Here is a 26,019-nt window from a genome sequence, read left to right as displayed (position 1 = left end):
CATGTGCAATGAGCCTCATAGAGGTGTTTGAGATAGACTCCAGGGTAGCTAGTTGGGAGGCCACTTTTCCCTGGCCCCCCCAGCCACAGCTCCTGACTGGGTATCGGACAGCTCCTTGATCAGATCCCTTTGCAGCCTGGTAAAGTGTGCCAAGAAGTTCACTGACCTAATGGAGAAGGTCGATGAAGCATATACCCACTTCCCAAATCTGTCCATCACCCTGGACTCTCGGTTCAGGGCATGGACAGTAGAACTTTGTTTGGCTAGCTCTTTTCTTATGGTAGCTGCTACCACCATGGCATCTACTACTAAAACTTTAGCCCAATGTGGTTGGTCTTCTGTGGCAGTAAGTATCTTATCAGGTCTCCAGGGGACTGGTTCCACTGAATCAGGAGCCTTCCAAGCCCACTGAGCAATCAGTTTAATTAGATCATCAGCAGGCGGGGGTCACCCAGTAGGTAGATGGGTGCATACCAAAGACCTGCAAATACACAGATTTCTCCGAGGATGGGTCTTTGGACTTCCAACCACCCCTCTGCTTTAGGATCTTCAGAAGGTCTCCAAAAGAGACATCTTGCAGGGGTGACCATGGGGAACCTACCCATAGGTGAAATCCGTGTCTTCTGTGATGGATTCTTCTGGAGAATCTAGGTGTTTCTTCTTACATGATCTCTTCCAAGGGGGCTCTTCAGTGGGAACATCTGAGGATGACTCTGAAGAGAGAGTGCCTTCAGAAGGCAAATCTTGTGAGAGGGATGCGTGCTGTCCAGGGGAAGAGGTTGGTGACTGAACTGCGAAACCTGGGGTTACAAGGGGAGACTCTAATAAACCAAAAGTCACGTGAGAAGATGCAGTGGCTAAAGCCCTTTCCATAGCCTGAAAGGCAGGACCCCCTGAAGAGGGATGGGAGCCCGGAATAGAGACAGATAAACTTGGAATCGGGGTCACTCCCCACCCTGAGACCCACCTGACATACCGGAACAGAGGAAGGGGCCAGATGGCTCTGTAGAAAAGCTGGGAAATGACATGTACTCTCCGTGCTTGGAGGCAAGGACACAGTCCTGGGGACCAGACAGTGCCAATGGCACCAAAGGGTCCACAGCCAGACTCTGTGTCAAAGACAAAGCTGTAGCTGGCATTGAAGTCATCAGAACCTAGGACACTGGAGCCAATAGCTCTAAAACTTGTGAAGAGATTAGAGGAGGAGAATAATTGGATGTGGACCGAGAAAAAACACCTGCTCCGGAAGGGAGAGGGGGCTGAACAGAAGAGGGAAAACCCTGGCTGCCAAGATCTGGTCCACCAACCTAACATCCATTTCCAAAAGACTGCTGGTCGTGCATATCAAAAAGGCTGAAGGAGACTCGGGTCTCTCTAGGAAAGGACTAGGTAATTGTCTGTGGAAAGGGTCTATAGATGGTGAATAAGTAGACCAAAAGAATAGTGTAAAAGTACTTCGTTATGAGAGAATTGGCCGATGTGTCTTATTGGCAAGAGCGGCAAATGAGATCAGAGGTAAACTGGAGAGGGGAATTGTGGGCAGACTTGCAGCTCAAGAGATTTGGCTAATGCGAGCTATAGAACAGACGGATCAGCTCCCAGGATCGGAACCGTAACCCATTAGTCAAGAATAGATGAAGACTGACAACATCTGATAAGTTACATCCTCATCTGGTGTCTCTTTAGTGCAGTGTATGGGATGCAGGCTCCACATCTGGAATCACCACACAGGTAACCTAATCTTCAACCCCCCCCCATTCTTTCTTTCTTTCTTTCCCCTGCCTCATTTAATACTACCAACATCTATCGGTCTTGTGCTTTCCTGCTGATAAAATTCTTTCTCTATTGGATTTGCCCATGTCAGCAGCAACATTGTCAGTGGCAAGGAATGAATACGTACAACTTACAGATGGAAGGCAGATGGTCTAGAAGCAGGGAGGCAAACATGCACATGCAAATAATCATCTTAACTGCTCTAGACCTGGTACCAAAACACAGTGACTGCTGCAAATACCTGACTACTATTAAATGTGTGCTCGTGTGTGTGTGTGTGTGTGTGTGTGTGTGTGTATGTGTGTGTGTGTGTGTGTGTGTGTGTGTCTCCTCACACATGTGCAACTGTTGGTTGTGCCTCTCTATCCATGTAAACAGGTGTAACCTGTACACCATATTTTGGTTTGGAAGCGTGTAAATAACCATGTGCTTGAAGGCATTACCACAGTTAAAAGTTGTTGTTGTGTCTTTCGGCTTTTCGCAGTTAGGGGTCGCCACAGCGGAACTCTGGTCCGCTAATGACTGGCAGTAGATTTTTACGTGCCGAGTTGCCAGCTCTGACGCACAACCTTCAACGAAGGTACGCCCATTCACGCATGTCTCCACACAGAAGACGCTCTAGCTGAGAATCGAACAGGAAAACGTCTTACTGTGAGGCGACAAAGCTACCGCAGCACCACCACCGCAGTATTACCACAGTTAAAAGTAATATCCATAATGAAAGGAACCTTGTGCACACATCACCATATAGTAAAGGAGTCCAAAACATTCAAAAAGGAAAAAACTTACCAACTGTTTGTTAGACAAGAGAACTTTCACCCGGATACGATACATAACTCCATGCTGCTTCTACCACAGCTTTAAGTTAAAACCCTGAAATAAAGAGAGAGAGAACATCTAAAACATACATCCACACCAATCTCTGCTAAATCAGAAAGGAAATTATTAAACACTTAACTCAATGACACTAAAAAGGGTTTATTGTACATTAACTTCTTCTAAACTCAATATAGATTAATGCCAAGGTATTGATTCAGATGACTCAAGTATGTTCACTGCTAGCAGACAACCTCCGACACATGTGCAATTCGGCAGTGTCTAAAGGATTAGACCTCTGGTATATCATTTAGTTACTTCAGCCCAGTTAGCTTATATACTATAGTACATGTGCGGCTGGTTACCTACTGGGCACAGCTGCATGTGTTAAATACATACAGAACCTGTACAGTAATCTGCATGTGTTTAATCCTCAATTACACATTATTTAGGTTCTCCTGGAGAAAGTGAGATGTAAATAATTTCTACGAAGTGGTTAGGAATACCACTAGAACTTAAGCTCATAACCCATGAAATCAATGTACAGGTAGGTTGAAAGTAGAAACACTAAAGAAGCACTGCAGTTTCTGCTCTGAAATGCAAAGTAACATCTCATTTAATCTGTATATTTAATATTATTTAAGTATTTAGTACGGTAATAACTTAGCAATCCTAATAGCAGAGTAGTACAACCCCCCCCCCCCAAGACAAAAAAATAAGAAGTTATGTACTCACCATAACATTCCATGTTGGAGTCCAGTTCACCCTTCATTTTTACATATGGGTTCGGAGCCGATCCTCGGCTCCGACTCGGCCGATTTACAAGCTGGAAGACTTCTGGTTGGCTCGTGGCTAAGCATGTATCCCATGGTGCACCAGTATAATCCCCAGATCTTGTTTGCTGCTCACTAGAATAACAACCATAAAAACAACCAATACTAAAGGGTCTCCAACCAAGGGCAACCAAATTATTACTTCCCTATCTTCCAAGATGGGGGCAGGAGGGCGGGTTGGTAAAAATGAAGGGTAAGATGGACTACCAACATGGAATGTTATGGTGAGTACATAACTTCTTAATGTTAGGTAGTCCGATCTCACCTTCATTTTACATATGGGACAGTGTCCCTAGCACCTTATTCTTGGGTGGCTCATTGGAAAATACTCTTGAGCACCATGGAGACAAAGGTTACTCTACACCTGAATACCAAATTCAATTTGTAATGTGTAATAAAAGTGTGAGGGGTAGCCCATGTAGCTGCTGCACAAATATTATCAAGTGGTACCCTGGCGACCTGGTAGAATGAGCCTTGATCTGTAGGGTAAAGGTTTGCCCTCCGAGCTATAGATAAAGGCTATACAACTGGAAATCCAATTAAATAGTGTCACTTTAAAAACTGGTAAGCCCAATCTAGAGTCAGAAAAGGAAATGAATAATTGGTCTGATTTCCTGAAAACCTTAGTCCGCTGTAGATAAAAACGTAGTTGTCTATGAACGTCTAGCTGATGAAAACGGTACTCAGCTGCGTTACAGTGGTTAGGGAAGAAAACTGGGAGTTCTATTGATTCGTTTAAGGTAGCATTAGAACAAACTTTGGGGACAAAGGAGGGATTAGTACATAATGATACCCTGTCTTTGTGAAAAATCAAATACGGTGGCTTAATAGACAAGGCCTGTAGCTCAGATACCAGTCTAGCTGATGTGATAGCTACCAAAAACAAGGTCTTCCAAGACAAAGATTTTAGAGAAGATGAGTGGGAAGGTTCAAAGGGGGGAGAAGTCAATTTGGCAACAGAAAATTTAAATCCCACGAAGCCACTGATTCTTGCAGAGGTTGTCTCAATAGAGTGGCCCCTTTCAAAAAGGTATTGCATAGCTTATGAGACATTAAATTGGTATCTGGAAAACCTAAGTGAAAATGAGAAATCGATGCCAACTGGACTCTGACAGTGGCAGCAGCAGATCCTTGCTGAAAAAGCTCAGAAAGAAAATCCAGAATCACAGGGATAGAAGCAGTGCATGGATCTACATTCATTCTCTGTGCCCAAATAGAAAATCTTTTCCATTTACTGCCATACAGCCTCCTAGTTGAAGGTTTATGGGAGGAGCATAAGAATATGTGATACTGAGGATGATGCATCATGAAGCCTGACTATGGATGGAACTGAAGCAGCCACGCTGTCAATTTGAGGGTGTGGATTGAGGGGTGTAGCAAACCAGACATGTGAGTCAACAGATCTGGAGCTGGGTCCACAATCCAAGGATCGTCCAGGAGGAGAGGCTCGAGGAAGGGGAACCAGACCTGACGAGGCCAGTAAGGAGCAATGAGGATCAACTTGCTTCCCAGCCGACTGGCTTTCTGAATCACTTTGGAAATGAGAGGGATTGGAGGAAAGGCATACAGAAGTCCGATGGACCAATCTTGAGACAGAGCGTCTCTGGGAGTCTCCCCTGGAGGGGGAATGAGGGAAAATAGCTGCTGCATTTGGTACCGACTGGGCTGACAGAAAGGTTGCAGCAAGGTTGTCCCCATTTTTGGAAAATCTGACTCACTGTTTCTCATTTCAGAGACCACTTGTGAGGCATTAGGACTGCCCGGCTGAGCTTATCGGCTAACATGTTGGTCGTCCCTGGAATGTGCTTTGCAACCAGAAAGTGCTGGGAAGAAATCGCCCATTCCCAAACTCGCATGGCCTCTCGACAGAGTGGGTAAGATCTGGTACCACCCTGTTTGTTGATATACCAAACCACCGACATGTTGTCTGATTGTATTGCAAATGCCCCTAGAAGAAGAAGGTCTTGAAGTGCTTGCAACGCCAGAAGCACCGCCCTCATCTCCAGAACACTGATATGCAGATGAGCCTCGTGTTCTTGCCATGTGCCTTGGACAGTCCTGCCGAGATAATGACCCCCCCCACCCGATTTCGGAGGCATCCGTGGTCACAGTGGCAACGGGGTGGGCTGGAACAAAAGGGGCACCCGTGATCAGTTGATTGGGAGCTATCCACCAAAGAAGGTCCTTCTTGCATTATTCCGCCAGCAGGATTGGATGACTCAGTGGGAGAGATTGGAAGGACCATTGGAAAGACAGAAGCCACTGAAGAATTCTCATGTGCAACCTGGCTAATGGTACCAATAGAATTGTGAAAGCCATAGTCCCGAGGAGCTGAAGAACCCACTTCGCTTTGACTTTTTGCAACGGGAGAAAATGTTGAACTTGGTAGATTAATTTCTGTGCCCTTTCGGCGAGGAGATGAACCGTCATGTTCACTGTGTCTACCTCTGCACCTATAAAAAATCACAGATTAAGAGGGCAATAATGGAGATTTTTTCCAAATTATGGAGATCCCTAACTGAGCACAAAATTGAATCGTGGCGTCCCTGTTTTGGAGGAGTAGATGCCTGGTGGGGGTGGTCAGGAGCCAGTCGTCCAAATACAGAAACACCTGGAATCCCTGACATCTCAGGTGAGATGTCACTAATGCCATTTGGTGAACACCCTGGGGGCTGTGATGAGACCAAAGGGCCGAGCGCGAAACTGATAGTGACTGGCTCCCAGCTGGAAGAGTAGATGGCTTCTGGATGCCTTGTCAATTTTTCTGTAGTAGTAGACGTCCTGAAGATCCAGAGAGCACATCCAAAAGTCTTCCCCTAACAACGGGAGTATAGATTACAGTGTTAACCATCCAAAAATTGTACTTCACCGATTCGTTCAATCTGCTGAGGTCCAATATTGGCCTCCAATCTCCGGTTCATTTTGGAACTAAAAAGAACCTGGAGTAAGTTCCGGATCCTATCTGGTCTGCTGGGATGGGTTGGATGACTCTTTTTAAGAGCAACTTGTTGATCTCCACAGTTGCCTGATCCCTGCGATTGGGTGGTACATCTGGGATCATTTTGGGAACAAACGGCGATAGGGAAAAGGGTATGATATAGCCTCTGGTAACAACTCTTTGTACCCACTTGTCTTGGGTAATATTTAGCCAGGCTTCTTGGTACACAGAAATGCGACCCCCGACCAGCCCCAGAGAAGCGCAGTCGGGCTCCACATCAGAAGCGCTGATAAAGCAGTTCTCGAAAGGAATCACGGCCTTGTTGGTATTGAGGACCGCCCCTGCCTCTAGGGTGACGTCTGCCATTTCCTCCTCCTCTGCCTCTGAAGAAAGATTCACCCTGTGTGTCAGGAAAGACCCTCTGGGACTTCTTGAATCACATTTTACCACCCCTTTGATCCTTGGGGTATGGTCTGGAAGGTTCAGTAAAATGCACTCCCAGGGCAGAAAGCGTCTTTCCTTCTTGCTCACACCAAGTGAGTGTATCCTCCACCTTGGAACCAAACAATGAGGAACCGTCAAACGGGACGTTGGTGAAAGTAGACTTGAACGGTTTCGCAAAATTACATAAGCGCATCCAGGAGTGGCGCCTCAAGGCAATTCCGGAACCCGCTGCTCTACTCGCTCCAGCCGCAGCACAAGAGACAAGTCGCATGGAGGAGTTGACCACAGAATTTAAGGTGGACAACTGAGTAGAAATCGTGTCAGGAACTCCCCTCAGTACACGCACCTTGTATGGAATCTCCTAACTCCTTGAGTAGATCCCTCTGCAACCTCGTGAAGTGTGTGAGATAGTTCAGTGATCAAAGGGTAAAGGCCGCTGAACTAAAAATACGCTTCCCAAATCTGTCTGTCGAGACTCTTTGTTTGGCGGATGAACAGATGAAGTCTCCGCTAACTCCTTCTTCGTGGCCGCCACCACCACCACCATGGCATCTATGGGAACGCCCTTGGACAAGAACTCTTTACCAGGAAGGGCAGACAAGAACTTATTTGGTCTCCTGGGAACTGGCTCCACGGTGTCAGGAGTATCCCGCACCTTTCGACTAACTAGATCCATCAGTTCGTCAAAAGGTGGAGACACCCAAGAGGCAGAAGGTTGAGACCCGAAAGCCTTCAGGTACACCGACTCCTCATCAGAAGGGGTAACAGTGGGCCAGTCGCACCTCTGCCTAAGGATCTCTAAAATGTCTACAAAGGAGACATCAGAGGACGACTTGGGGGACCCTTCAGACTCCTCGAGGTTAGTGTCCGATGTCAAAGACTCATCCTGGGAGTCAACACGTTTCCTCTTACATAACCTCTTCCGGGGAGGCTCCTCAGAAGGATATTCCTGGGAAGCCTCGGAAGAGTGGGGGCCACCAGCTGATGGCTCCTGAGGCTGCAGGTCTCTGCTGTCTCCAGAGAAAGGAAGGGCTGAAACTGAAGTGGGTGCTCTTGGGGGAAGAGTGCTGATGCCACTGGAAGGGGCTGGAAAATGAGACAGCACGCTCCTAATCATCTCAAATGCCGACCTCTCTGGCTCCGAAGATCTCCCCCACTCCGAAGAGACGAGGGTCGGCGCAGGAGCCAGAGCTGTCGGCTCAGAGATAGATGCAGGGTCCAAGCTCACCCTGGCCGAAGCACCGAGAGGAAGGCTCGGAACCGAAGATCGATTCTAACCCTCCCTGTCGGTGCCGACAGGAGAGCTTCAGCCCCTGGACGCGACGGACAGCACCAAGCATGTCAAAGCCGAACCCGGCTCCAAGGCAGCAACAAGGTGAGCTGGAGCCGGCATTTCCTCCATTAGCACCAAGCACCCCAGCTCCGAAAGGCCAGTATGGCTCGGAGGAGGAATAGCAGACAAGGGCAAAGCTGGGCCAAATGGCTCCAGAGCAGATTGGGTCAGAGCAAACGATAATTTTGGTAAGGCAGACTACTTCAGGAGTCTCAGCACTACCCTCTCCACATCTTCTGAAAGGCTCCTGGAAGACCTGGAAGACATAGTAGGGGATCTTGACATGGGGGGCACTGGAGACTCAATTGCTAGGGAGCTTACAGACTGGCTCCCAGTAGCCGGGTCAACTGCTGTATCAATAGGTTCAGAGATCTGTTCCGAAACACCTTCTTAATGTTCTTAATGACTCTGACACCACCATGATGCTCTCATTCGGCTCCAAAGGCGGAGGAATCGAGGAGGCAGACTTGGATTGTTTCAACTGTTTAGTAGGTGGCTCCGAGACACCAGCCAGTGCCGGAGAAGGCCTTCTTGAGGATTTTGATTTCCCAGACTTAGAGGAAGCCAAAGAACTGAATAGTGCTTCCTCAAAGCATGGTTTCCACAGACCCTTGAGTATGAGTTTGTTCTTCCTCTCCTGTAACACTCTAGGAGAGAAAGCATGGCAGAACAAACACGACTCCTGTGAGTGGATGGCCCCTAGGCAGTAGACACAGCTACTGTGGCCATCCATTAAGGACATCTTTTGGGATAATTTCATGCAATTTTTGAATCCGAGGGTTTATGCTCCTTACTTTCCGTAGACATTATTACACACACAAAACCCAGAGAAATTGAAAAAGAGAAAAAGGAGGACTAGGTCATCTAACTAAAATGTGCCTAGCCCTAAGAAGGAGTTACATAAGGATTAGGTCCTCTAACTTAAATGGGCCTAGCCCAGTGTAGAGAAAGCTAGCTAAAGGTGTTACATGAGGATTAGGTCCTCTAAGTTAAACTGGCCTAGCCCGGTGTAGTGAAACTAGGTCTTCTAACTTAAACAGACCAGAAAGGAAAGCCCATGCACATAAGAGAAACCGTAAATGACACAATACATTTCTATATTCCTAAAAACAGGTAGTATACTTGCAATCCTAGTAAATTCACAAGTGGATCCCCACCAAAAAAAAAAAATGTAAAAATAGCAGAAACTAACTGCCATCGGTGACCAAAAAAGGTCAGAACACCAGACAAGACAACAGGAGCCCCTGTTGACTAAGAGCGGAAAACCGCCAAAAACTCTACCTAATAATAAAAAAATGCGCAATGGCGCCTAAAACTAACTGGCACAGAGGATACCAATAACTACTGGTAAACTAAGATGCACTCAAAAAGGGCAAGCAATACAACTGCCTAATATATTAGCAACACTAAATATACAATAAAGGTTCTAATAAAGCACTGAAATATGACAGAATATAAAGAATTTTGAAAAACTTAGCCAGAGCCAAGAGAAGCTCAACCGAACTCGTTGACGCGGCAAACGAGATCTGGGGATTGTACTGGTGCACCATGGGATACCTGCTTAGCCATGAGCCAACCAGAAGTCTTCCAGCTTGTAAATCGGACGAGTTGGAGCAGAGGATTGGCTCCGAACCAATATGTACAAATGAAGGTGAGATCGGACTGCCTAACATCATAATTTTCAGTGGATATTACTAACAGCACCTTTTGCATAAATCCATTTAAGGAATCTCTAGCATCTGTCATATTTGGGCCACCTGGCTTTCACCACTGCCACATGCATTCCGTTAAGTGCCATTCCAGCAATGGCTGCATTCAGCAGGTTGCATGCACACTAAAAACAGATTAAAATAACAGCTTCAGCAAATAAATTATTTAACATAATAATATGCAATATGTGTAACAATTAAGAGCTTTTGGTGAAGCATTGTTCCATTAACGGCTGCATTCTGTAACTTGTATTTACAAAAGCTTTATTAAACACCACATCTATACGATAACATGGCAAATACCTTCCTACAATACAAACTATTCTGCAAGGGGACAATCCTCAATAGAGCCTATGTTTATGTTTTTTAATTCCACCAAACACAGTCTAACATGTTTCTTAGAAGTTCCTGTATTCAATGAAGAACATGCTTGGTGCCACAGCATACTATGATGGCATACACAGACTACATAAGAAGGTATGCACCCTAAAACCTACCAGTACAACCTCGAACATTAGCAAAGCTTGCTTCCTGTGAATCAATACAGTGCAGACAAAATATGTTTAAGTTAACCAGTGATGATATACAAATACATATTTGCTTGACTCACAGGGAACATCAACTGTACAATCCTACAAGAGGATGGCAGAAGGGTATTCGAAATTCAAGGAAGGCCTCCTCAGATCACCCATTACGGTGAGAGCATACTTCCTATAGCTAATACAGGGAGCCCATTGAACAAGTCCTACAACTAGGGTGAAGCCACACAGTTTAATCACCACCAATGGAAGGAGCCAAAGGACAGCTGAGGCAGCAAAGTCATGAAGTAAATACATACTCTGCTGGCAGTATCCGTCACCAAATGTGATGTCCCACCACTGGACCAGTAATCAAGGAGCCTCAATCCTCACCACTGGCACCTGTGGGGGATGCTCAGTGGGAGGATAAGTACACAGACAGTATTTCCAGATGCAGCTTTCTGCATCAAGTGCAATTTCCTTCACTGAGAGACTGTGGAGATACCAGTCAGTCAGTCTAGGGCTGGTTTCTGACTCTTTCCCTAGATCCCCAATAAGACTCCCCACTGGCACAGCTACACAGTTGAGTCCTTAGCCAGGGTTCCAAGCAAAGTCCTCCAACACTCTCTGTCCAATCAGTGCTTCATGTCCCTGCCCAAGTAGCTGACACAGACACTCTTGGAGATTTGTTTTACACACACACACACACACACACACACACACACACACACACGTTTACTAGCTATGCTCCCTTCTGCTCAGACTATAAAGGTAGTTACCACTGCCACCAGAACCCCTTATCAGTTACTTTAGGGCCCTTAAGAGATGTCCAATTTTACTGTGCAATATTTATACTAATATAAAAATGGTAGTTTGACCAAAAGCAAGGCTCTTCGCAGTGGCCCACACAGCGTCACCAAATAAATATGCAAGTACTCTCAGAACTTAAATATCTCTAAATAGATCAGCCACAATGAAAAGGTTTAAATATATTTAATAATAAAAAGAACAAGACAATACTAAATATATATTCGCAGTGATATCAGAGTTCAAAACCACAAAAAATATTTAAATAACATTGCAGTACAGGCTCATACCAATAAAGAATAATAAAATCTAAAACTATTTTTGTTATAGTCCTGACTGTATCCAAGATAATTACTATACCCTAATAACTTACTATTAGAGCAAGACAGATGTTGTGGTGAATGGCTCTTGTCAGGTCCAAGACCTAATACAGAATGCTCTGTCTCGTGAAAAGACTTTTCAGATTACTATCTAAAATATTCTTGCTGGGATAGTTTGCAAAATTACATAATTTCTAGTCATCTGACTTATCCCAGGCCAACAACCCCCCCCCCCCCCCCATTGCTAGAAGCTGGCAGCAATTAGTATCTACCTATAAAAATATACAGACAAGGGCATTTCCTCAGATCTCTGGCAGATGCTGGAATTCATAAAACAATTGTATTCCTTCATGTTTCAAAAGTAGCAAATGGTTCGCTCCACGGACAATACAGAAAGCTTCCTTGCACAGACTCAGTGTCTCTAGCTGCACTGAAAACTTGAGGTAGCCTCTTTACTGCATCCTATAAAGTAATTTAATTTCAGATATTTTTCTAAAGTTTACTAGACAGAGGGTTAACCTCCTGTATCCCAGCTTCCAATGTTAAAATATGTACATTTAAACAGTTACAATAGTGCATGTATATTCTGTTCTCTTCCAGTAGGGCACACTGTGGATACATTTTAAACACAGCACTTTTACAAATAACTTTTCAATACAAACATCTGTACAGACCAGTTTGATACACGACATACATCTCTAATACATTTGTAACACAAGCATCTTGTATAAATTATTTTGATATTCACCAATGACATAATTTACAAAATTCCAGTTAGATGTGCTGGCAGTATCTCCTTTTGTCACACATATAAAAGGAACTTCAACTTTAGGACTCACTGTCAAAACACTAGTGCTTGGTGAAGCTAAGCACTGATGACCAAAACGCTACTGAAAAAATATCTGCAAAGAAAGCATGTTTGAATTCAGTGTTAAAAAAGTCACTAATTCAGTATAGTAGTCTAAAACTCTGCATTTTCCAACGGCTGATTGCTGCTTGATGAGAAAAGACAATGCAGCTGGCAATCCAGTTGGAAAGACTGGATACCTGGCACCTCTAAATCTTTCCCTTCTTGCAGGAGAGGCAATGAATGGGTTTTTGGTCTTCTAAATTCATGTACCAGCTTTAGGTAAATCCTGAATTGATGGTGCACATCCAGGATTAGAAAAGCTCTCTGCTCCACCCAAAATAATCAAATGAGTAAAACATGGCAATTAAACATGGAAATTAATGTACTGGTTCTATGACAACTTAGAAACAACCCTCAGAAGCAAATGCAGGTTAGTCATAACAATCTGAACATACAAGTTCCTAGAAGCAGAGGTGACAGCCTAGAACTAATCTGTGAACCTATGAACTTAACTGCCCTTGTGGGCCATTTTAAGCCTAGCCAATTACCTCATGTGACAGTCAAACCTTGCACCTTGTGTCTGTAAAGTAAACACCTTAACCATTATGACAACCTAAAGCATTTTCCGGGATAAGAACTGAAGTACTGCTAAATGAGCAGATCTAAACTGAGAAAGGGCAAGCCTGTCTGGCATGATTTCAAATATCACGAAGAAGATTTCCGTAAAAGAGAATGGAATTGTTTGACAAACTGCTATTAGGGCCACAATCCTATCATCTACAAGGTTTCGATGTTCAGAAACAGATGACACGCATTTTCAACATGTCTTAACAGAAACCAAAATCCCAAAGATGCCAGAGAGGAGTCAGGATCACCTTCAAACTGACTGAGTAGAGGAGACATTTTACCCAGATGGAAAACCTCTGCCATTTAGAAGCACAGACTTGACACGGGCGACTACCAAACAACTTCTGTCACTCCTGAAACGAGAGGATCAGAAGGTCTACATCAGAGTCCAAGCACTGAGGTGGAACATCCTTAGCTAAACCTAGAACACTTTCTTGCATCTCCAGTGACCTGAATGTCTGAAACCACATCATTCTCCATGGGACAATAGGCCTTTCTTCACTTAACTCCCAAGGGAAAGCAGATCTATGAGGAACTCCGAATACAGGGGAAGCTGTTTAGCTCAGGATACTTTAGGGTGGCAGATTATTCGGGATATACAGAAGAATAAGGGAGTTTCAGGGAGAATACGCGATTAAAGGTGGTATCAGACTGGTCAGTCAGATTAGAAAGGAAGAGGAGGATGTGAGGGAAGAAAGCATCTAAAGTACAAGCAGAAAGCAGGGCATATGCAGAGGTAAGCAGACAGGTACAGTTAGGTGGGGTTATTCACAGTAAGACCAAAGGTGGGGAAGGAGAAGGAAGAGAAGGTGAAAGGTCAAGTGCAGACAGCAGTGACAAGTGAAAATGGGAAGGCAGTCACAGGAGAAGGAGATATTCAACCAAATTGGGGTGGGGGTACAGAGTGGAAAGAGTTCAGCAGGAATGGAAAAATGATTAGACGCAACAAATGGAGGGAGGCAACCACATCATATGAGGAGACTGGATGACAGGTGGAGAAGTGTATGGGTAAAGGCTGCAGATATAAGGGGTAATGGAACTAGACAGGAAATTAAAAGGAGAGTGCAGTAGGTGTTGGGACAAGGAACACAACTTGTGAACTTACCATAACACTAGAACCTAAAACTTCAGCTACATCCTTTGTAGAGGACACGTCTAAAGCCATAGGCATTAAGGCTTTACAGCAAACAAAACATTCCCAAGCAGCAAAGTACCTCCTCCTGTGCCATACTGCACCTCAGAACCCTTTCTAAAGGCCAGAGGTTAGCCACCCTAGGGTAAATAATGTAGCACACAGACATTCTTCGACAAGGTGGGAGGAGCCAAGCAGGAACACTCCCAAGGATGGACTGACTCACTGAGATCTAGTCATACAGTACGCATATAATTTTTATATTTCATAAGAGTAGGCCCAACTTCAGTAAGTTGACAGGACACAGCTTCCAAGCTAGTCCTACTGGAATATCCACTCCTGAGAACAGACACTTAACAACGTCCTACAGCAAAACCTGGTAATGGCAATCACATTCAGTTTACAATGCTTTCCAAAGTTGTTAGACTAAGCAGCTAGCTATTGTACTTGGTCATCAAAAGCTGCATTCACAAAGGCTACCAAAACATCCAAAACTCCCGTAGCATGACCCGAACATGCTACTGGTAAGGGCTTACTGCCTTTAAGACAGCATCATTTAAACAATTTAATGCAATCATAAATTCATCTAGCAAAGGTAATCCTGTCCCTTTATGGCATTTATTTTAATTGGGAAAAAAAAAGCTAGGCACTTTGCATACAGACTTCATAACACTCAAGAGATATCTTTAATTGTTGGTGAGCATTCATGCAGTGCAACAGGTATTCCTCACAAGTTGCATAAAATGTGGAAATGCAGGTAAATGAATCTGTTAATTTATTGTGGATGCAGCTGCTAATTTAGGCATAAAATAGGAGTTAGCAGTTCTAAGTGATAGTGACGTTATGAAACGCCAAATACAGAAACTTTATAGACACAGCTTGTAATTCTGAAATCCTTCTGACTGATATAATTGACATTGAGAGGTCCCCAAATCACAAACTTTAAATGTGAACACAACAATCTTTTTATAAAAAAAAAAAAGAAACTAATTTGCCTCCTTTATGCAACTTGTCCAACTGCCACAGTAACATTCGTTCACTGTTTCAAAGTCAGTTAGTATAAGCCTGGGCTTCCTTGCCCTCACTGAACCAGGAACAAAGTCTATGAACTTATTCATGCTTGATCTGGCTATCAAGTGATCCCATGGCTCTCAACTTCAACACAAAAAATTTGGACAAAACCAAAAATAATGGGGGACAAAGCCCCCCAAATAGGAGTGAATCCTAAATATTGTTCTTAGAAACTTAGAAAGTTGCTAGAATAAAATGTCTTGTGTTACTATGCATTTTATGAAGGATAAACCTCCTAAACTAAAAACTAAATCTAAATAAAAACTAAAAAGCCTGAAACTCAAATGCCTGTCATTTAGTGAATTAAGTCCTCACCAATTTGTCTCAAAAATCTAGAAAACCACAAATTTTATGAGGAAAACACCAAAAATGAGGCAAAACTCTGGACATTCTGTGAAAATCTGGACAGCTGGGAGGTGTGTGTGATCCAGACTATCCTGCCAATTTGGCATGAACACCTCATACTGCCTTCCCTTCCTGATACCAATACAAACATTTTTTGATGAGCCGTTTTCAACAGCAGCGTTTTTCTTTGTTCAACTGCAGTTTGGCAATAAAGATGTACACTGCTCTTTCAATGCCGTATTCTCCCTCTGCAGCTTTTCACTGGCACCAGCATGAAAGTTAAAGGCATTCACCATCTTGACATCCCCCCTAGCTTCGGCAATATAATTTTACCACTCACTTTCTGAATTTGTCTCACAATGACTGACATTAAATGCTCCCAACATACTGCATCAGACTCAGTCCTTTACACATTTTCTTGAAAACCTACCAAAGAAGCTGCAGCGCTGTCACCAACGTGCCTGCTTTTAGCAGTTGGTTAGAACTCTCAAATTTCTCATTTTCTCATTATCTTTCAGGTTTTCTCCAGCTTTTGTCAATATTCTTGCAAAGGTGCAAACTCCAGTCTATTATTTCAATAAACTTTCAAATAATTACTTATGCTAAAGAAATTAATTACATGCATAGGAACCACCAGGGAATGGACCCTCACTCTGCATCACAGCCACCTTATGTTTTAGGAAGACCAGTTATTACACAACCTGAAACCACTTTGTAAATACTGCAGTCTAAAGAGTCCACTATTAAATGATATCAGTCTTTGAACTGACCTTGCTTCTGCACACAGTTAAATAACTTTGTTATGTTTTGATGATGTGCAGTACTTCGGCTGCAGCTCCCTTTTATGCCGATTTTGTTAGATAATACACAGCTGCATAACACCCGACAGGAGTTGCATATTAATATTATAAGGATGTTACAGACAGGTAATTATTCATTTTGTTTAAACAGGTTTTAGATATTTTGTACTTCTTTCTCAGGGTACTGAAAGGTTAGGAGGATTCTGTCTCTTACTCCCAGCTGTACTGACCCCTTAGACTGTATTCTCATTTTTATAAGAATTATTTGGACAAAACCTGATAGGGTAATTAGCTGACTGTGTATGGCAAAAGAAGTTGGACCACAAAGTTGTTGGGTTAATACTGTTAGTTTGCAGTTCCAAGACCAACTGTTCAGTCCTAGTCTCTGGATGTTGTCCAAGTGTTTGAGACGAGCTCTTTCTCCACCCCACCCCGTCCTCCCACATTTTTTGTCTGGATATTCTGGTTTACTCCCATCTCCAAAAAACATACTGCTTAGGTTGAATGACTACTCTTTGCAATATTGAACTTTTTTCTCTCTCTCTAGTCAACCCTATAAAAATACTTCTGCCTTAGTAGGATTTAACAGCCTATTATTAGCCTATTAAAGCTTGGGTACACAAGTTGACAACAATCTCACATTTAAGAATCATGTGGCGGCAGTGGTCAGAAAAGCCTTTTACTTGGTTCATCTCATTAGTAAAGGGATAACAACCACAAAAAACGAGGTTATTACCTCTCTGTACTCCTTCCTCATTGGGGCAATAATTGAGTAGTTTGGTATGTACCTCTCCAAACACCTGCACTAACTGAAAAGGCTACAGAAATACCTTACAAAGAGAATCCATGGCCTCCATCACCTGTCCTATGTGGAAAGGCTCAAATCGCTATCACTCTTCTCTGTATCGTACGGATTGTTGAGAGGTGATGTGTGTCTTGCCTACAAGGCAATATCAGACCCTGCTCTACTACAGATGCTCCATATCTGTAAATCTAATTCCTCGCATAGTACCTGATCGAAAGGCTTAAATCTAATATGTGACATTAGCAAAACCTGCTGGAGAGACAGGTTTGTCTCCCAGATGCTGCCCCATCTCTGGAATAGACTCCCTATATACATCAAAGTATGTCACTGACCCTTTTCAAGCGCAACCTTGATGAGTGGATGGACAACCACAACTATGTCCCAGGGGTTCCATCTGTGTCCCTCACTGACAAGGGCGGCAGGTGCTTATTGTGGTTTCTTTTTTGGGGATAAACTCTTGGCTAGGCTTGTAAGGGCCCCAGATCCATTAGCCTAGGCTTGTAAAGGCCCCAGAGCCATTAGCCTAGTAATCTCCTATGATCCTATGATTACATCAAAAATGCATATATAAAATAAAAATGCATGGAATACATCATTAAATATTAACAAAAAATAGTCCTTATGGAAAGGGCACAATCCTACAGCTAAATTCCCATCATATTAACTGCATAGGATAAGAAAGTTCATAGGGAAAAGCATTCTCTGTTGCAGTTTAAGGCAGCTATCACTACACATGGTGTAGTAAGTTTTTATTTATGAACAGGGGTAAAGACATTGAATCTTGTATATTTCAAATAATTTGTCACAAGTCTGTGTGCAATAGTTCAGCAAAAACTTACTTATACCAACAATTTGTAATAATGCCATAAAAAGATGCAAGTGAGACGCAACAGACCTGCTGTTTACCACAACTTCTATGATCACCTGCAGTATGGTGAACACACTAAGACAGCAGCAGGCCCTCCTTGCAGAATAAAAATCAGTGTATACCAAGATTATATATTCCGTGTTCCGAAGGAGGGATGGGCCTCCTTGAAATTGATTACATGTATAGATCTGCAATCGTGGGACTGCACACACATCTGCTGACCTCAAAAGACACAAATGTAGTGAAAGTTTTGAAACATCAGGAGACTAAATCTAAGTTGACGTCTTTGCTTAATTTAGCAGAAGCATAGCAACGTCAAGAAGGAATGGAAATCAAACCAGAAGTGGATAAAAACCAGGCAGCAACTGAATGCGCCAAAAAACAAAAGAATATAAGGTGAAGGACCATATGAGAAGGCAAGAAATGTGAAAAAAACATATAGTTGCAAGTATAGAAAACTTCTGGAAGAGCCTGATGTTGATCAAGAACGAATGCAGAATAGTTAAGGAGAGGTGAATTCACATCAAGAAATAAAAGGTTAATATTGGCAGCCCAAGATAGTGGGCTACGTACACGCTGGTTTACAAAGTCCATTGAATATGTGGTAGAAACAGACATATGAAGGTTTTATAAAACCGGATTGGAAACAGTCACACACCTTGTTGCTGGCTGCGACTCACTAATGGCAGAGGGACTGTATACTGAAAGGCATAATAATGTGGCGAGACTGTTACACTGGAGATTGTGCAAACATTATGGTATCAAAGTGGCTGCAAAACACTAGAGAGATGAGCCACAAAGAATCATAGAAAATGTTGGTTTATATCACATGGGATCACCCAATACCAACAGTTCAAAAGATAGATGCCAGGAAACCAGATATAGTGATCCAAGAAAAGACAAAAATGTTATTGATAATTGAAATCGCCACACCCAGTGACTACAGTGTCTTACGTACAGAGAGACACAAAGTCATAAATATCTGGATCTGCAGGCTGAAATGAGCGCCATGTGGAAGAAAGATACCCAGACAGTTCCAACAGTAGTAGGAGCAACGGGTCTTATAAAAAAGAATTTGCAATCATATTTAGATATGCTACCAATTCATGTAACACCGTACAAACTGCAGAAGGAGTCATTATTGGGCACATTGGGGATGCTGCGAAGAGCACTTTTGGCTGACATCAAAGAGTAAAACAATACTAATTTCATGAACTTTAATCATACTTTGACTTAGGAATGGGGTCCATTCCCATCATGGTATTAGAAACCCAAAAGACTTGAAGAAATTAAAAACAGCCGAATGCTATCTATAGTTCCAAAGAGCAGACCCTTAGTTGATGCGACTGTACTGGTTATAGGTCACTTCTCCAGACTTGCACAATCATTCTGTAATAGGACGAACAACATTCATCAGATGGTACGCTATATACTATGAGGGTTTTCTCTCAGGATGGGACACTTAAATCTTTGTGTGTGTCAGTTTCCAAGTCTGTAAGCGGATCTGTTTACCCTGCTGTTTTGGGGAACTCTTAACTATACCAACTCCTCATCCAACAACTTTTAAAATTATTGCTAGACTCTCTAGTTTTCAAATTCCTAAATCAAAACTCATTTTTCTCCAATCAGTTAACTATCGGGTCCTCTACTTACAAATTCGGGTCTGTCCCCTATCAATGCCCAGGACTACGAATACCCAAAGATATAAACTATTCTGCACTAAAAACAGAACTTCTCACATCTCTCCATGATGGAGGGTGTCATTTCATATAATGTTACAGGAGATGCCCCTATACCCTAAAATTACACTAAACTGGGAAAAAAGCCAAACATTAACAATTCCCTTAAAGGGAACCATGACCTAGATCTTCTCACTTCTCTGAAAACCCAGCATATTTGTCTGCTTAACCTCCTCACATCATCCTTTAAGCATTTCCTCTCCGAACCTTTACACAATCTCAGTAGGTCAATACACGTGCCTTTCATTACAACACACACACCCAGCACACTAAATCTCTTCTACTGCAACTATCTTCACCTTCCTTCTGATCATCTTTTTCAACATTTGCTCTACCAACACAATGAAAACACTGTAAATACTAGTTTTATTATGTCACACCTTATTTCATATCTCTCAACCTCTTAGTGCAAGAAATTTGCATAAAGCCTAAAATAAGGTGGAGACAAAAGCCCAAAAATTGGGACAGATTTTAAATACAGCTGTTATAAACCAAAATATTGTTGGAATAACAGGTTTTGCACTGACATGCATTTTCTGAAGGATATGAAGTCTGAAACTCAAATGTCTGCCATTACTTAGTGACTTCAATCCTCAATGATCAGCCAGAAAAATCAAGACGGTATGTACTCACCATAACGTTCGATGTATGTAGTCCATCTCGCCTCACATTCTTACCCATGGGTTCGGAGCCGAATATTGGCTTCGACTCGGCCAAACTTTTCTAGCTCGAAGTCTTCTATTGGCTGGGCTAAGCAGGTAACCCATGGTGCACTGCTCCATATCCCAATATCTAGTTTGCTGCAATACTCATTCGTACCCCATGCATACACAACATCCAGATAAAAGAATAAGCCAAAGTAAGGGAACTCTGTAGATAGACAACCTAACCTCCAGATCCTCCAGGAAGGGGGGAAGGTGGGAGGGTAAGTAAGAATGTGAGGCGAGATGGACTACATACATCGAACGTTATGGTGAGTACATAACTTCTTGATGTTATGTAGTCCTATCTCGCCTACATTCTTACCCGTGGGACAGCGTCCCTAGCACCTACATCTTGGGTGGCTCATAGGAAAATACTCCTGAGAACTGTGGAGCCAAAGGACGACCTGCCCCTAGAAACCACATCCAATTTGTAATGAGAAACAAATGTGTGAAGAGAAGCCCAAGTAGCTGCAGCACATATATCATCCATTGACAATCTGGCCTGATAGGCTGTAGATGTAGAAACAGCCCGAGTAGAGTTAGCCTTGACCGGAAATGGCAGATCTTTTCCTCCTGCGTGGTAGGCGAAAGAGATGCAACTAGATATCCATCTGGATAGGGTGATCTTGGAGACCAGGGACCCTATTTTGTTTTCCGAAAAGGAGACAAAAAGTTGATCAGACTTCCAGATATCTTTTGTTCGGTGCAGATAGAAGCGTAATTGTCTGTGTACATCCAACTGATGAAATTTAAATTCTGCCTTGTTTGAAAAGTGAGGAAAGAACACAGGCAACTCAATGGACTGATTAAGATTAGACACGGAAGCCAGGGGATGAAGTGAAATATGCATGTGTGTTTAAGAATGAGGTTAATTTAGCATATCATAAGATAGATATTTTGTTAAAAGATATGCTATATGAAAAACTAATAGATAGTAAAACTTATGAGTATTTATACGTACCAAAACCTCAAATACCAATTATTTTTGGTATTCCCAAAATACATAAAAATGTTGAAGACCCACCTCTTAGACCTATTGTGTCGGTGGATGGATGAAAGACACTACCTTTGGCTAAATATATTGATGTAAAAAGTAAACATATTTGTACGCAAAATAAGGTGATACTAAAGGATTCATGGGACTTGCTAAGGATTATTACCCCTGATTTGTTTTCTGAGGATCTTATTTTTGTCACTATTGACATTGTAGATCTTTTTTCATGTATACCCTATGAGATGGGTTTACTTATGTTTGAGGATATGATTTTTCATGATAATAAGTTACCCCAATATGAGAAAGTTGCTATTATGGGTCTTATGGATATTGTCCTTAAGCATAATTTTTTGATCTTTAATGGGGAATATTTCCAACAGATACAAGGTGTATCTATGGGTGCAGCTTGTGCCCCTACGTTTGCGAATATAGTTTTGGCACATTGGGAGGAAAATTATATTGTAAATTCCAAATTTAATACCTGCTGGACATTATACCGCCGTTTTTTGGATGACATTGTAATTTTTTGGACAGCAGGTTATGATAAATTTAATGAATTTTTTGAGTATATTAGTTTGTCTACCAATTTTCTTAAATTAACATATAAGACTTCAATTGATATGTTACAATATTTACATGTTGAAATCTATAAATTGAATAATAATTTTGAAACTAGAATTTATAGAAAATCTACCTTCTGTAACTCCTTTCTTCATTTTAATAGTGCACATCCCTCACATTGTAAAAAGAACATCGTAAAAGGACAGTTTGTGAGGGGTTGCCGTATGACTAGTTTGGAGTCAGATTTTGCTAATGAATGTGCCCTCTTGGAGAATATGTTTAAGGAAAGAGGATACCCTAGCAATTTTATTGAAAATATTAGGAAGGAAGTGGAGGAAGGTAGAAGTTCAAAATTTAGACCCATTAAGGGTGTTGCATTGGAACCCCTATCTGATTTACAGGATAGAAATAACAAAGTTCCCTCTAATGAATACCAGCAGGCCTTATTATTGGAATATAATGTTTCAAATTTTAAGGTCAGGGAGATCTTTCAGAGAGAATGGGATAGATTTGTGTCATTTTCGGACATAGATGAAACATCCAAACTAAAACCAAAGGCAGTATATAAAAATTCATTTAATATGAAAAAAATCTTTGAGACAAATAGTAATGTAGGAAATACTAACTACAGTAAAAATATACATCCCATAGGAGGAAGAAAGAAAATGGGTACTTTTAAATGTGGAAGTTGCCATCAATGTGAATATATTATGAATAAAGGGGAAATCCATTTAGAAAGTAGAAATAGATGGATTAGTAGTAAGGGAAATTTTGGTTGTGACACAAAAGGATTAATTTACCTTGCAGTATGTCAAAAATGTAAATCATTTTATGTGGGTAAAACAGAGAGGGTTTTTGAGGAGACATATTTACGAACATCTTTATGAAATTTCTAAAGGTAAAGAAACAAATGCTTTATACAAGCATTCTAGGGATTGCGAAGGGTATAAATTTATTTTTTTTGTATTAGAACAGGTTAAGAAGGATATAAGAGGTGGTCCTTGGGAAGAATTGTTGGAATATAAGGAATTGTGCTGGCAGATAACCTTGGAAGCAGCAAAAGCACCTGGTTTAAATGAATATATTTCACTTTTACCTTTGTTAAAATTAAGGGCTGCCAAAATGTAAAACTGTGTTGTGATGAATTATGCCAGTAGATGGCGCCATTATACTTGTATCCATTGATTCTTATGACAAGCATGAATTGGTATATATTTATAACAGATATTTATATTTTAAATATTTTAGATATAGTGTAGAATTTAATAAGTCAAGGTTGAATACATTTAATTTTTAACATTTTAATACCATGACTTTTATTTAAAATGCAAAAAGTGAATTCCCTGTTATTTTATTTAGTGTTTACATGTGGTTGTAGTGACATCGTATAATATGTATTAATTAATATTAATGAGCCTATTAGATGAGCCTGATTTGTGTGTTCAAACGTTTTTTCATGATGTTCATTGGTCAATATGTTTTTATTAAGTATTTAAGATGCAATTAGTGGGTCTAATTGCTTATCTGATGAAGTCCAAATTGTTTGTGGACGAAAACGCGTATTGTGCATCAACTGCGTTTATGCTTGTGTACACTGTTGGTGGAGCTGTTCCATGAATTTTTATTAAATCGAGTGACCTTTTAACTGGTTGGAGTGTTCCCTCGTCTGCCTTCTGCGCTCTTTTTGTTGGTTGATTTTGAGTGCAGCTTTCACGTTTCTTCTGAATGGTGAGTACATAACTTCTTGATGTTATGTAGTCCTATCTCGCCTACATTCTTACCCGTGGGACAGCGTCCCTAGCACCTACATCCTGGGTGGCTCATAGGAAAATACTCCTGAGAACTGTGGAGCCAAAGGACGACCTGCCCCTAGAAACCACGTCCAATTTGTAATGAGAAACAAATGTGTGAGGAGAAGCCCAAGTAGCTGCAGCACATATATCATCCATTGACAATCTGGCCTGATAGGCTGTAGATGTAGAAACAGCCCGAGTACAGTGAGCCTTGACCGGAAATGGCAGATCTTTTCCTCCTGCGTGGTAGGCGAAAGAGATGCAACTAGATATCCATCTGGATAGGGTGATCTTGGAGACCAGGGACCCCATTTTGTTTTCCGAAAAGGAGAAAGGAGACAAAAAGTTGATCAGACGTCCAGATATCTTTTGTTCGGTGCAGAAAGAAGCGTAATTGTCTGTGTACATCCAACTGATGAAATTTAAATTCTGCCTTGTTTGAAAAGTGAGGAAAGAACACAGGCAACTCAATGGATTGATTAAGATTAGACACGGAAGCCACTTTAGGAAGGAACGAAGGGTTTGGTCTAAGAGAAACCCTGTCCTTATGGATGATTAGGTATGGAGGTTTGATGGAGAGGGCTTGAATTTCTGAAGCTCGCCTTGCTGAAGTGATTGCTGTTAAGAAGGCTGTTTTCCAGGTCAAGAATTTCAATTCACAGGTAGCTGCAGGCTCAAAGTGGTAAAGTAAGGGCTTGCAGAACAAAATTGAGAACCCAGGGCATGATCGGTTCAGCGACCAGGGGACGGAGTATCAGAGTACCCTTCAGGAAAGCCTTGCAGAGTCTATGAGCCATGAGACTAGGCTCATTAGCAACATGAAAATTAAAGATCACTGCCAATTGAACTTTGATGGTAGCTGCTGCAGAACCCTGATGGAAAAGCATAGACAAAAACTCCAAGACTGAACCAATTGGAGCTGTGTAAGGATCAATTCCTTGGGTATACGCCCAAATAGAAAACCTCTTCCATTTGCTAAAATAAATCTTCCTAGTAGATGGCTTATGAGAGGAAGATAATATATGAACCACCTCCGGTGAGAATTTATGAAGTCTAACTAACGATAGAAGTGGAGTAGCCAGGCTGTCAACCGGAGGGTCATCAGGGAGGGGTGGAACTGTCCCGACATGTGTGTCAGTAAGTCTGGTTGAGGGTCCAGAATCCAAGGAGTGTCCACAATGTATGGTTAAAGAAAGGGGAACCAGACTTGGCGAGGCCAGTGTGGAGCAATCAGAATCATTCTGCTTCCCAAGGATTGCACTTTCTGAATCACCTTTGACAGCAAGGGAAACGGAGGGAAAGTATAAAGCAGACCGGAGGGCCAATCGTGAACAAGAGTGTCCCTGGGTGACTCCCCCTGTGGGGGGATCAGCGTGAAGTAGTTGCTGCATTTTGCATTGAGGGAGCTGGCAAAAAGGTTGCAGCAAGGCTGACCCCATCTGCTGAAGATTCTCTCTGCAACTAGGCGATTCAGGGACCACTCGTAAAGCATCAGAATACCTCTGCTTAGCCTGTCCGCAATCACACTGGACTTCCCCGGAATGTGAGTCGCCTCTCTGCACAGGGCGTAAGACCTGGTTCCCCCTTGCTTGTTTAGATACCACACTACCGACATGTTGTCCGAGTGTATTGCAATCGTCCCTAGAGGTAGAACACTCTGATGTGCCTGCAACGCAAGTAGCACTGCTCTCATCTCTAGGACATTTATATGCAGATGTATCTCGTGCTCTTGCCACGTGTCTTGGACTGTCCTGCCAAGATAATGCCCCCCCACCCCATCTGGGAGGTGTCCATAGTCACCGTGGCAACCGGATGGGTGGAATGAAGGGCCTTCCTCCGTCCAAATTGTTGGTACAAAGCCACCAACTGAGGTCCTGTTTGCATCTGTCCGTGAGTAAAATGGGGTGAGAAAGTGGAAATTTTTGGAGAGACCATTGAACAAAGAGGAGCCATTGGAGAAGCCTCATGTGCAATCTCGCTAGAGGGACCAACATAACTGTTGCTGCCATGGTCCCCAGGAGATGGAGAACCCATCTTGCCTTCACTTTCCTCAGGGGCATCAGGATGTGTATCTGATGTAAGACTCTGATCCTCTCCTGCGGTAAAAATGCTCACATTCATCTAATTCTGCGCCTATAAAGGTGACACGCTGCGAGGGCAACAAAACAGATTTTTCCCAATTTAGTGTTATACCCAACTGTTGACAGAGTGATGGCAGCGTCCCTGGTTTGGACTAGTT

At 42.4% G+C, this 26,019-nt stretch overlaps 1 protein-coding gene across 2 annotated transcripts in view; it reads right to left on the bottom strand.

Moving 5' to 3' along the window:
* Window positions 1-26,019, bottom strand: part of SLC39A14 (solute carrier family 39 member 14) — a 1,521,355-nt gene that overhangs the window by 1,333,385 nt on the left and 161,951 nt on the right. For both annotated transcript variants that reach the window (XM_044082946.1, XM_044082945.1), the window contains exon 2: window positions 2,563-2,646. The gene's annotated coding sequence lies outside the window, so the exon portion shown is untranslated. The remainder of the gene's footprint in view (window positions 1-2,562; window positions 2,647-26,019) is intronic.

This window comes from Protopterus annectens, chromosome 9.part0 (assembly GCF_019279795.1).
Source record: "Protopterus annectens isolate FY-2018-M chromosome 9.part0, PAN1.0, whole genome shotgun sequence".
In the NCBI taxonomy this organism is placed as follows: Eukaryota; Metazoa; Chordata; order Ceratodontiformes; family Protopteridae; genus Protopterus; species Protopterus annectens.
The sequence above is the reverse complement of the archived record's forward strand: the minus strand, read 5'-3'. Positions and strand labels throughout refer to the sequence as shown.